Source organism: Cnephaeus nilssonii (assembly GCF_951640355.1).
Source record: "Cnephaeus nilssonii genome assembly, chromosome: 9".
In the NCBI taxonomy this organism is placed as follows: Eukaryota; Metazoa; Chordata; class Mammalia; order Chiroptera; family Vespertilionidae; genus Cnephaeus; species Cnephaeus nilssonii.
The window spans coordinates 16,725,732-16,738,761 of record NC_137080.1 but is presented as its reverse complement, the minus strand read 5'-3'; the positions used below and the strand labels follow the sequence as shown (position 1 = coordinate 16,738,761).

The following is a 13,030-nucleotide window of genomic DNA, read 5'->3' as shown; positions in this document are numbered from 1 at the left end:
TTTCTATTTCTGTTTCTGTGACAAGCACACCATTTTAATGTAGATGTTATGTTTACTGTGATGTCTTTGTATTGCTGATAAACATTGCGAGAAGGGGGAGGTGGCGAATCCCTCTGGTGCAATCTCGGTATTAAGGGGGAAGTGGCCTTTGAGCAAAGTCTTGAGGGAATATCCATAGTGGCTACAATCTTAAAAATGCTCTCTTGGAGAGAGGTCAGCATTTGTAAAGCCACTGGGAAGCTAGAGAGTGCAGGTGATTTTGAGGGAAAGATGGGTGATCTTTAGCTGGAGTGAAGGATGTGGAGGGAAGGAAGGGGGGTGGAAGGGAGAGACTTGTCCTGGGAAAATGAATTAGGCTGTAGCCAAATCATGGTGTAGCGTGTGTGCCCAGCTGGTGTCTTCCTGAAGTCCTTTGGGAGTCACTGGATGTTTCTAAGAGAAGGGACATGTTCAGAGCTGTAATTCATTAGATTGATACAGTCAAGTGTTTTCCTTGTTTTAGTTGTCATCACTACTTTGCATTGAAAACATTGTAGTAGAAGAAAAATCCCAGGACAAATTTATTTGATAAATCCAATTTTTGATATTCTTTTGTTTCTCAGTGTAAGTCATGTAACCACCAGAAGAGCATTGTCGGGTAGGACTGATGACTCAGCCCTTAGGAAACTCACAGCTTTTAATTGGGTTCCTTGGGTTAATTTAGTGTGGCCTGGTTTAGACAAAAGTACATGCTCACTGCCTGTCTTGCTGCACATTCGCAGAATTATGCCAGGACTTGCACATCAATATTTATAGATCTGTTTTAAAATCTGCCATGTCATAATTAAAATCACACTGCTATACTCTCAAGGATTAGAAGAACTTTCTAAAGCGAGATTTTCGGCTTCATTGACTTCAAAGTGACACATAGTATATGAACACTGCTAGCGATCTCAGATTTATCCAGATGAAATGCTTGCAGTGAAAGATTGAGCCGTGAGTCTTTCCTGCGACTTTCTTGCTAAAAGGGAGAAATAGGTTATGGTTACTTTCCTACAGGGTGCCATAAATAAACACTCAAGGATGTTTCAATTCAGGTGTTATTTAACTCTTTCTAGACCGGTAAAGTTATATGCTTCCCTGAAGTAACTTGCATTTAAATATTGAATGTGGGATCAGTAAAGAACAGTAATGATTAATAAAGAAATGCAAGACAGCCTTAAAGCAGTGATTTTCTTTTCATCACTGCATGGCTGTTAGGAATAAAACAAGGTTCCTATTAGGGAACAAGGTTAACAGGGTTAGGGCTCTTGTTGAATCAGAGCGGAAGACATGCACTGCTGAGACTTCCATCAGATACTACTTTCCGTCCAGCTTCAATCCATTGATCCATCATCACGTGAGTTCTTTAGGGAATGCAAAAGCTATGTAACAGGTGATTTTTGCCCTTGGGAAATTTACTGTCCAGAAAATACTTAAATGATGGGGACACTTTCATGATTTATCAAATGCTTGCTACATGTCAGACATTTAGCTCACAAAGCACTGTGCCGATTAGTTCATGTAATCCTCACCGGGACTTCTTCAGGTAGGACAAATCTTAATTTTATTGGTGCCCCTGGTTTTTAAGGGGTAGTCAGATTTGACCCAGGAAATGTAATTCTGGGACGGTGCTCTGACCCATTACTGGATATTACCTCCAAGAAGGAGGCACGTGACAGACACAGACAGTGTAAACAGATAGAGGCAATGTACAGTTTGTAAGCCAATGGTCATTGGTGTCAATTAAATGCCAACAGGAATCCCAAATTTGATGTGCAGTGAAAAGGGAAACTTTATTCAGTGCAAAACAGCTCAACTGTGAGGCAGTCCTGGGTCCAGGACCCTCTTGGCCTAGAGTCTAGACAGCGAGGCTCTGCTCTCCTCACTGGTCTGCTCTGCTCTAGCCTGAGCTGCTCTAGATGTTTTCTCAGTGGGACTGCAATCTTCAGTCTTTTGTGAAAAGGGAAAGTACACTCCCAGAGCCAGAGGGGAGCTGGCTTATATAGAGAAAAGTCCCTACCCCTAGGCCCTGATTGGTCTGTCCTCATGCAAATGAGGACTCCAAATCCTCCAAGCTTGATTGGTCCCAAAGGCACTTTCCTGATTGATTAAAAGGGAGCTGCTCTGATTGGTTGGTGAAGATGTTGCTGGAGATATAACTGCACAGCTCCAAATCGATGGGGAAAGCCTTAGTCCTCTTGGTTGAAAGAGGGTTCCAGGAACTCCTTTAGAAGGGCTCCAGTGGCAGGAACACAGTGCAGGCGGGCCGTTCAGTGCAGCGAAAGGTAGTTCAGTGCAGGCTTCTCTATGAGGTGCAGTTTGCCTGAGAGGCCCCTGTGTAGAAATGACTGCTAGGCTTTGTTTTTTAAATTTTATCCCAGTTAGCTCCTAGGAGCCCTTCTTAGTAGGTATCTCTTTTCTCAGAGTCCACAAGTTTAAAAAAGAAAATGCTTCCTAAAGATTTGTGAGTGTGTTGCCAAACTGTGTTATTATATGTGGTGGTTAGTTTTTTTGGTTTACCCTCGAAACGCCTAATTACCCCACAAGAAGCCCCAAAAAAGTTTGTGGTAAAGAACATATATTTTCGCTTCAGCCATAGTGTGTGTGAATCCCAGCTCTGTCACTTGGTGCGTGGCTTTGCGTACACTCCTTTTTCTGAAACCAGGGCCTTATCCATGGGGTTAATGATACCTAATAAAAGGGTAAGTATAAAATAGAATAATGCTGTTAAATGCTGAGTAACATTTTTGACAGATGGAAAGAGACAGATATTATGGCTGATGAACTAATCATGGGTCCTGAGAACAGGGGACCAACTTCCTTGTTATATTTTTATTTCTTTATTAAGATGAAAGCTATCTTTTATTGCTCTTATATTATAGTGGCAATATATGTTCATTGCAGAAAAATTAGTAAAAAATTTACTTAACTATTCCTTACTTTGAGCATTTAAATCTTTACAATTTTTTTCTATTATGAACAATGCTGAAATAAACAACCTTGTAGGCAAAAAAAATGTGTGCATGTTTTTATTTATTTTCAGTCTAAAGTATTAGAAATGGAATCAGGTGACTAAATGATATTCACATTATAAACACTTTTGATGTTTCCTGCAAAATTACCTTCTATAAATTGGACTAAGTTATATCTGTGTCAGCAGTATGTGAGAATACTCATTTCCCTGTAGAATCAACAATACTAGATTGATAGTTGCCCACCTGATAGGATGGTAGCATTTTTTTTTTTTTTTTTTTTTAGTTGAGGGCCAGTTTCTTGAGTCTGCTTGCCCATACAAGCTACCTTAAGGCATTCTTGTTTTGTCATGTATTTTCTGTTTGCACTGATGAACCCATTAATTTTCTTTCCTTTTGGAATTCCTACCCCAGTGATGGCATTGCTATCTCCAGTGAGGGTGGAAGTGTTGGAGATGGTTCATGTGTCTGATTGGCAGTGGGTAGTTGTAAATCAGGTACTGTTTTAAAATAGAGACTTCCTGTAGACAATCAAATGCTAAACTGTGTATTCTAGTCCAGAGTTTAGGGATGGAAAAGAGAAACAAGGGCTGGCATGGTATAAGACAGCTTCATGGGTATTCCAAGAATAATTTATTTGAAAAAGTTATTTCTTTTCTTTTTTTGCAAAGGTAAGGACAGGCTCCTAGAAGAAAGAAACTTCTAGACTAGTGCTGTTTATTCCTTTATTGTTACATGTGCAGTGGAAAGAGCAATGGCTTTGGAATCATGCAGATCTGGCTTAAGTTCCTGGTTCAGTCACTTAATAGCCTATGTTCTCTCAGTCATATTAATTGTTCCTCTAAGCCTTAGTTTTATCAACTGTAAAATATACCTCACTGAGTTGTTTTAAAGAGTAAATGAGATAAATAATATGAACCTTCTAGCAATATATAGTCCATTGTATATTCTCAATTAAAAGGTCAATTTCCTTTCCCTTCCTTTCCTAAAAGCAAAAGTAGTCTGTGTGGGGGAAAGCGACTGTAGCACTGCATGTTGGACCTTCTTGGCTAATGGCTGAATAAAATTAATGTCTTAATTTTTTTTAAATGCCTCAATTTTCCTCTGTGTAGCTTTCATTTCATGATTTGCTAAATTATGGTTCTTGCAAAGTGCCTTGAACTTTTTCAGTACAAAGCATACTGTAAGCAGGATGGAATTATCATTATCCTTGGCCTATAAAGTATTGTACCTGCATTCTTAGTGATTGACAGGATACATGTTTATACAGTTGATGTCGCCAGGGACGTATTCTTGCCTGAGTCCTGCAGCAGTGTTTTGCCACCTGTAACGGTGCTGAATAAAAGTGGTCCCATCTATCATTTCGGTAGCTTTTCCTCATAGAAGCAGTCTTGATGAGTATAAGAAATCCAGGACATCATAGCATCAACAATTCTTTCCTCTTCAAAAGACATCTTTCAGACAAGGCTCTAACGGTCCCTTGCAAACATTAATTACATAAATCTTACACACTATTGCTTTGTGGGAGGTGAAGTGTTTAGTAAAAAATGATAATCTAAACAGAGGTTGGCTGTGTGGGGGCAGGATGGAAATATGAAAAGTGGGAAGTGGGTGCGTAGCCTGCATTCATTGCTGATACGAAGTCAGCTGTGTGCTTGGCTGGCCCTGTGTACATTTCTGCTAGGTTTTTGTATATGATACAGGCTATTCTTTGTTAGAAAGAAATTTGTGAGTGGTATGAGCTACTTGAATACTAAAGTTAATGAGTCTCAAGGTTAACTCTGCATACTGCTTACCCAGTGGCACCCTGAAATTTGGGGTTTTGTTGCTCTGTGTCATATGATGTAGAAACAACCCCAGGCTGAGCTCAGATTGAGTTGTGTGGCTCCATCTGACTCCTCCTATAGGTAATTATATGGTGAATAAGAAGACATTTGCGAGTCCCTGAACAGAGTATATCTTATTGCTAGATAATGATTTAGTGGAGAATTCAGCTTTAAAGTTAATAGCAAGAGTATATAGGATTTATATGATTTATAAATATATTTAGTGTCCACACTTTTTGTCATTGATCCTAATCTGGGGTCCTTGCATCACTGGTGATTCACAACAGTAGTAATGACTAATTTTGAGAGGAAAAAAAATTATTTATGAAATCTTAAAAGAAATCATATTATTTATTTAAATCTTTGATAATGCTTGTTAGGCTACCAGAAATAATATATATATTTACTTATAGCACAATGATACAGAATAGACTAATAAACAAGTCAACTGTTTTCAAAGTTTCAGCATTGGCCATTTTTTACCAGTGGAATTGTTTATAATTTATATCTTTGATTACTCTATAAAATAGGAAAACAAGTTAATATTTTTATAGTTTCTTTGATAGGTAAAATTTTTTGCAATGTAGAATTAATGTAGAAAAACAAAAAAGAGATTGTTGGTGTCCAAACCTAGCACAGCACCTGGTACATGTAAGTTACTCAGTTAATATTTGCTAATTGAATCAGAACCAGTGCCATAAACCATTTCCCTTGGTTGAGATCCTTGCTACTCTGATTACTTGATTTGTTCCTCATAATCCCATTGATTATTTCTGCATTTTAAAAACATAATTTAGAATGGAAGGATTTTTTTTTTTTTTTTTTTTTTTAGCAAAAATCTTAGAGTTACACTTGCTGAGAACACATAGCAGCTGCTGTGACAGTTAATGGGACTGACCTGTAGTGAACCTTATCTTCCCAGTATCCATGAGCCTGTTTCTCTCCTTCCTTGCAGTACTGAGATTTTCCTTTGAAGAGCTACCCTCCTCACTGTGTAGTAGCCATTAGTTGGGGTGGGATTGAACTGACTACTGTTGAAGGGCGGATCCTGAATTGATATAAATCAACCAATAAGACATTCCCCTTCTGCTTGCTATAGGCTCACATATACATGTGTGTCAGTCCAAGCCACTGGGATTGGTGCAGGGGAAGTTCAGTCAGTGAGCAGACTGAGAGATGTGAGTGAGAACACATGAAACCCATCTTCCCAAGAATCTTGCTTTGGAATCATGAAGAAAGCCTGAAGATGACATTATGGAGAAGGACAAAACCAAGAAAACGGTAGAAAAACAGAGCCAGGTCCCTAACTGAGCTACATCTGAAGCCAGTCCTAACTCTGGACTTTACTGTTATGAGCCATCAGGACCCTTTTGTTTTCAAAACTAGTTTGTATGTGGTTGTCTCTCTTTTTGTAATGAAAAAAAAAACATCTTACTTGATATGTAGTCTTATTCTAATCATATTACTACTTTACATGTAAACGATAAAAAGTGCCAGCTTCTCCACAAACTATTTTGTTGTTGCTTTTAGAGAGAGGTATAACTAATTCCAAAAGCACAAACATTTTCCTCTGGCTAGAAGACAAAGACACATTTATGTATTTTAGATAACAAAGCCACTAGTGAAACAGACGTTTATGATAAACTCACAAATACTCCCCTTTTAAGAAATTTTCATGAGTATCCAAGGTATTATGGCACAATTAGTACATCCATCTTTACAAACACTTTTAGGCATTTTTCATTAGGAAAAATCCTATTATGAAGGAAGTTACAAAAAAATAATCATGTTAACAAAAGTCCCATTTAGGTAACCTTTGCAGAGTTGGTGTTTTTTTCATGTTTTGCTTTATATTCTGCCTTGGTTTCCATCATTGTTCATTTCAAAATCTCCCTAAGTCAGATTTTCCATGAAGAATCATCCAAGACTGAGAATACATTTGGATTTCTACTTCTCATGACCTAGTTGTATCACAAGAGGGATCAAAGAGGTTTTGTTCTGTTTCTATAATCAGCTATTTCTTTCAGAGGGCAGATTCATAAGAGTTTGAATTGTGCTTGGAAATGCATACAAGGCAAGCCGCTACATGGCATTTTAATTACCTCCCTCCACTCCAATGAAAAACAACACCAGGCACAAACAGATGTCTAAGGTTATATTCAGCTTGACTCTCTTAACACAGCAAATAATTGGACTGTTTCCTTTCTTCCTAGGCTTTTTCGTTTCTCCTACCTTTAGTTTGTTTGCTCCCCTAGCTGTTCCCTTTTATTTCCTAAGCATTCACCTTTTGCTAACGTTGAGAAAAGTTCTACTTGACAAATTCTTCTCCTTGCTCAACTCTACGTGACATAACATTACTACTCACAAAGGGAACAGATGGCTGCCTTGGAACCCACCAATTATAATAGTACCTTGCTTAATCTAAGCTAATTAAAATCCTCAATTAGCTGGGGTTGATAATTCAGCATATATGACTCTTATGGTGACCTCATGATATAGGGAGCTTGCAAATGAATAAATATTCAGAAGTCCTTTCCTGCTCTTTATCATGAGGAGACAAAAACAAAAGGCAAGGAAACAGACTCATCTAAGCGATTTATTAAAACTCTGAAAAAATTCAAACTCTAGTATCCAAGGTTGGCTATGCCATCTTATACATCTAAGTTCACATATTTTCAAGTGATACAGCTGTAATACTGTTTTTTAGTCATTATTGAAGTTTAGATTACTAACCAGTACTTTGAGATTTTCCATTCAATTTGATGAGTGTCATTGGACCTTCCAAAATATTCAAAATACTATGCTAACTGTCAAGGAGCTAAAAGAAAAAGTTTTCCAGTTACTATTGCTGCCCAAGAAATCACTTTTAAAACTATTGGCTTAAAATAACAGTAGTCATTTTATTATAATCACAGGTTCTGTGAACAAGAATTCAGAATGGGCTCGGATCGGGTGGTTACAACATGGAGTGTTCCCTATGGTTGCACTCAGATAGTGGTTGGAGCTGGGAAAGCCTGGAGCTCAAGGGGCTAAAGACTCTATCATCCTCCAGGTAGCATCAGGGCCTATCCTTGTAATCTCCTTAAGTGGGTTGGGCTTCCTTATAATATGGTGGCCTCAGGGCAGTTGGAAGTCTTATGTGGCAGCTCAGAGTAAGTGTTCCCGCTAACAAGGTAGAAGCTATAGCACCTTTTATGACCTAGCCTGGAAAGTCATGCAGTGTCATTGATGCTGCATTCTATTGATTACAAGTGAGTCAACAGTCCCTCCAAATTTAAGGGGAGGAGAATTAGATTTCATGTCTCATTGAGGGAGTGGTAAGTTTTTAGAAAAGCACACGAGACTAGAAATGTGGCCATCTTTTGAAAATGCAGTTTGCTATGATCTTTTTCAGAATCTAATGGATAAAACCAGGTCCTTGTGGCAAACTCACAGTGTAGCTGCAGGATATTTTGCATTTTTAAGGGAAACAATGTGACATCTGTCACACACCATGTGAATTTCTAGAGAAACATGCAAATTGACCGTAACTCTGCTACGCCCACCAGCCAATCAGAGCAAGTATGCAAATTAACCCAACCTAGATGGCGGCGGCCACGGAGCTGGAGTGAGCAGGAGGCTTGGGTTACCCCCGGCGATGGAGGAAGCCAAGCTTCCCGCCCGTCCTGGCTGGCCCTGGCCTCTGCTCAAGGCTACAAAGTTTTAATTATAGAAGATAAATAAATCCCAGATACTTGCTTCCAGCTGGCCCTGGCCTCCACTCAAGGAGGCATTGAAAAAAAAAAGAAAAGAAAAAAAGATAGGGCTGGGAGCTTGGGTCTCTGGGGGGCATGGCCAGCCTGCAAACAGCCATCAGCCCCTCACCCAGGCTGGCCAGGCACCCCAGCAGGAACCTCCACCCTGAAGGGGGTATAGCCAGCCTGAAAACAGCCCTCAGCCTCTCACCCAGGCTGGCCACACCCCCATGGGGTGAGGGTCCCCACTGGGGGGCTTGGCCAGCCTGCAAACAGCCATCAGCCCCTCACCCAGGCTGGTCATGCCCCTCCAGCAGGGACTCTCACCCCATGGGGGCATGGCCGGCCTGCAAACCACCACAGGCTCCTCACCCAGGCTGCCCCACGCCCCAAGGGAACCCCCACCCTGATCCGGGACACCCTTCAGGGCAAACCAGTCAGCCCCCACCTGTGCACCAGGCCTCTATCTATACTAATAAAAGGGTAATATGCTAATTAGACTGGGAGACCTTCCAGGAGACCTTCCGGACGTTCTTCTGGACAAAGCCATGGTGGCGGGGCTGAGGTAGAGGTGGTTAGAGACCAAGAGGGGAGGGCAGTTGTGGGTAATCAGGCTGGTGGGGGGCGGGGCCGTCGGGGGTAAGCAGACCAGCAGGGGGGCCAGTTGGGGGCAAGCAGGCCATCAGTGGGGGTCAGTTGGAGGTGATCAGGACAGTGGTGGGGCAGTTTAGAGTGAGCAGGCCAGCAGGGGGGCAGTTGGGGGCAAGCAGGCCAGTGGGGAGGGAAGGTGGGGGCAAGCAGGCCAGCAGGGGGCAGTTGGGGGTGATCAGGCTGGCAGGGGGGGCATTTGGGGGTGAGCAGGCCGGCAGCAGGGGGCAGTTGGGGGGGGAGTAGGCCGGCAGGCAGAGTGGTTAGGAGCAATCAAGCAGGCAGGCAGGTAGGTGAACGGTTAAGAGCCAGCAGTCCTGGATTGTGAGAGGGATGTCTGACTGATGGTTTAGGCTTGATCCCTATAAACCGGCAGTAGGACATCCTTCAAGGGGTCCCAGATTGGAAAGGGTGCAGGCCAGGCTGAGGAACACCCCCCCCCCCCCGTGCACGAATTTTGTGCACCGGGCCACTAGTTATGTAATAAGAGTAACTGTTAGGCATTTCTTTTGTCCTGGCAATGTCATGAAAAAAAATTACAAAGAGAAACTTTTGGAACTATCTGGAATAAAATCAAGACATAGATATCCAATTATAGTCTTAGCAGGCCCATAACTGACACTTGCAGGGCTCAGACCTGGAAACACATGGAGCCACTAGTCTGCTCCTTTCTTTCCCCACTCCAGCTCCTACCTTTGTGGGGTCACATGCATGTATGTGGACACTCTAACCTTTATACCCAAACCCTGTACCTTCTCTCTCCCACTGCAGTAACAGCTTCTTCTTCTCCCTAGGAGGGAGCACACCAGAGGCAAATCAGCCCTCTGGAGGAAGGAGAGAGGAAGAGGCCCACAAAGAAGCAGACTCGGTATGGATTTAAGCAAGGAATTCTGGAGTCCCAGGTATCTAGAATGTTCCCCAGGGAAGAAGACCAGGGCTTTGGATGAGCATGCCCCCTTGGCCTCAAAGACCCTCAGTCCCTTTGGAAGGGCATGGCTGAAGGGCCTTCAAAAGTACAGGAACATAGAAGGCACTGAGAACCTGCATATAACTAGTGCTCAATACATACTTGATAAGTAAATCAATCCAGGGCAGACTCTGATAAGTATGCAACTGTGGAAATTGGGGTGGGGGTGGGGAAGAATTATTAATTCTGACTAGGGATCTTGCGAAGGCTTCTGTGTATGTTACCTTCAAGGATAAGGGAGCAAAGAAGTAGGGGACAGTGGGATGGGGATTTGGTAAAATTCAGGGATTAATCTTCTAGAAGCAAGCATCACAAGAAAATCTAAAACTATACTCATTGTCAGGGGTGAATCTGGGTTTAATGGCTTCCTGAAGCTTATGCAATTTGAGGGGCCCTCTTTTAAGATAAGAATACAAAATAAGGTACAAAAAGATCACACAAAGTACACATTTATAAAAGCTCACAAAGCCTCAAATACCAAAAAGATCTAGAAGGAGTAATTTTTAAATTAATTGTCTGCTACATCTTTATAATACTTAAAATTAACACTATTTTGGCTGTATACTCTTTGATTGCTTCTTTCCACAAATAAATTTTATGTTCTGTAAAGAGAATAGAAAGATAATTACTCTAGCATTGATTGAATATTTTTTAAAAAGTATTGATAGTTTAGAAAAGTTTAGCACCATCATTATTAGTGATGTCATGTAAATTTTTACAGCGGTTGTCAAATTGGGAAAACCTCTTACTATGGTGTTGAACTGATACAGACCTGCTCTCTATGTCTAGTAGTTATGGGTTTGTTGCCTTCAAACCTAACAATCCTGATAAATTCTGTTTCACACAATGACTATAAACTGAAAAGTCTGGAGCTTTTATAATTGTATGTGGTACTGCATTCTCTAATATATTCCTGACAGGAGAAAACATCTGTTTTGATTAGATCTTGATGAGAACCAAATCCTCTGTTAAAATTTTACGCACTTGATGATTGAAAGAATTTTCTACAGATTAGCTCCTGGCTCCATACATTTCAACCTCCTCTCTGCATCCCCACATGCTGTCAGAACCAAGTCACAGGGGAACCAACCTCTGGCCCTGCACTTTAGTGCAGACTAAGGGAACTGAGACAGTAGGCAGTAATTGGATTTTTGCAATCTATACTACACTGGGATAGCAGCAATAATTTTCACAGAAGTAAATGTGAACCATATAAATTCGGTAGTCCCTCTTACCCACAGTTCTGCCTTCCATGGTTTCAGTTACCCAAAGGGCAGTTGCTGTCTGAAAATATTATATGGAAGATTTCAGCAACAAATAATTTTTATTTTACTTTTATTTTTTGCTGCAAAAAGCTTTATTGTTTCATTTGGTCTAATGCACATGCATGGGAGAGGGCTTCAGGGTGGTTAAAAGAATGGCTAGGAGTTCCGGGAAGAGGCTCAGGTAAAGCCCAGACACCAGGGGGGATGCAGAGGGGCCCCTCAAAGGCTTCTGGGCTCCAAAGGCTGCTAGTTGTGCTTGAGGGTGAGCCTTTCGAAGAGATCCTCGCCCAGCCCAGCCTGGGGGCCGGCAGCCTGCGGAGGTGAGTCAGGTGTCACCCATCTTCTTGATGAGTTTCACCTCCTCACCCCGGAAGTGGTTCTGCAGGAAGTCCCAGAGCTGAGGTGGAACCCAGAGCCTGCAGCTCCACAAGGGCCTGGCTCAGGGTCCTCTCCAAGGCCAGGGCAGCTCCCATGGCGCCCTGAGTTTTGCCCACTCCTCTTGGGGAGGCTTCAGCTCGTCCTGGAAGAGAATGCGGCCGCTGCGCTGGTTTTGCAACTTTAAGATGCTCGGCGCCCTCAGCTTCTTCTCCACCAACTCTTGGAAGAAGTGGCCCACACCCTCCAGAGCCACATTGTCAAGGTCAAAATAGAAGCCCAGAGAGAGGTGGGTGTGGGAGGCCCACAGAGGCAGGTTGGCCAGGCGGTTGACTGCAGCCTCCCCCTCGGTGGAATAATTCTGACACATTTGGGAGCTCATGGTTGTTTGGCAATAAGTAGTTAAGGTAGAAAAACAAAAACAAAAACGTTGTGTTGGCTGGTCCCAGAGGTGGTTCTGAAGGTGGTGACTGGATAAGACACAGGAGAGTGGCTGGAGGCTGGAAGAAGGGGCGTCCCTGGGTCTGTTCCGTCCAAACACTGTTGAAGCAAGAGACAGATCCGGGCCAACAAACAATTCTTAAGTTGTAAATTGTGTGCCAATCTGAGTCGTGTGATGAAATCTCACAACATTTGCTCTAGCCCAACTGAGACAGGAATCATGCCTTTGTTTGGCATCTGCACACTGTACACACTCCTGCTTCTGCTCACTAGTCACGTAGCAGTCACCTTGATTATCCCAACCAACTGTCTTGGTGTCACAGTGCATGTGTTCAAATAGCACTTAATAATGGCCCCAAAGCACAAGAGTAGTGATGCTGGCAATTCAGATATGCCAAAGAGAAGCTGTAAAGTGCTTCATTTAAGTGAAAAGCTGAATTCTCTACTGAATAAGGCTTTTATCATCTCACTAGAGGCCTGATGCATGAAAATTCGTGCAAGAGTAGGCCTTCTTTCCCCCGGCTGCCAGCACCGGCTTCCCTCCGGCACCCGGGACTCGGGCTGCTGGGACCCGGGCTTCCCTCCTCCGGCCGCTCACAGGCACCTAGGACCCGGGCCGGCTTCCCTCCCACCCTGGCTTAGTCAGGAAGGACATCTGGAATGACATCTGGAAGATGTCCGATCTAATTAGCATATTACCCTTTTATTATTATAGATATCATCATAAGAAAGGTGAGTACAGTACAAGTTATCCTAAGAGAATACATTCACATAATTTTTT

The 13,030-nt window shown here is 42.3% G+C and overlaps 1 pseudogene across 1 annotated transcript; it reads right to left on the bottom strand.

The window, feature by feature from the left end:
• Positions 1 to 11,679: 11,679 nt before the first annotated feature.
• On the bottom strand, positions 11,680 to 12,190 carry LOC307105406 (ferritin light chain-like; annotated as a pseudogene). Its single transcript has one exon. The product of its transcript is annotated as a ferritin light chain-like (transcript).
• Between the last annotated feature and the right edge of the window lie 840 nt (positions 12,191 to 13,030).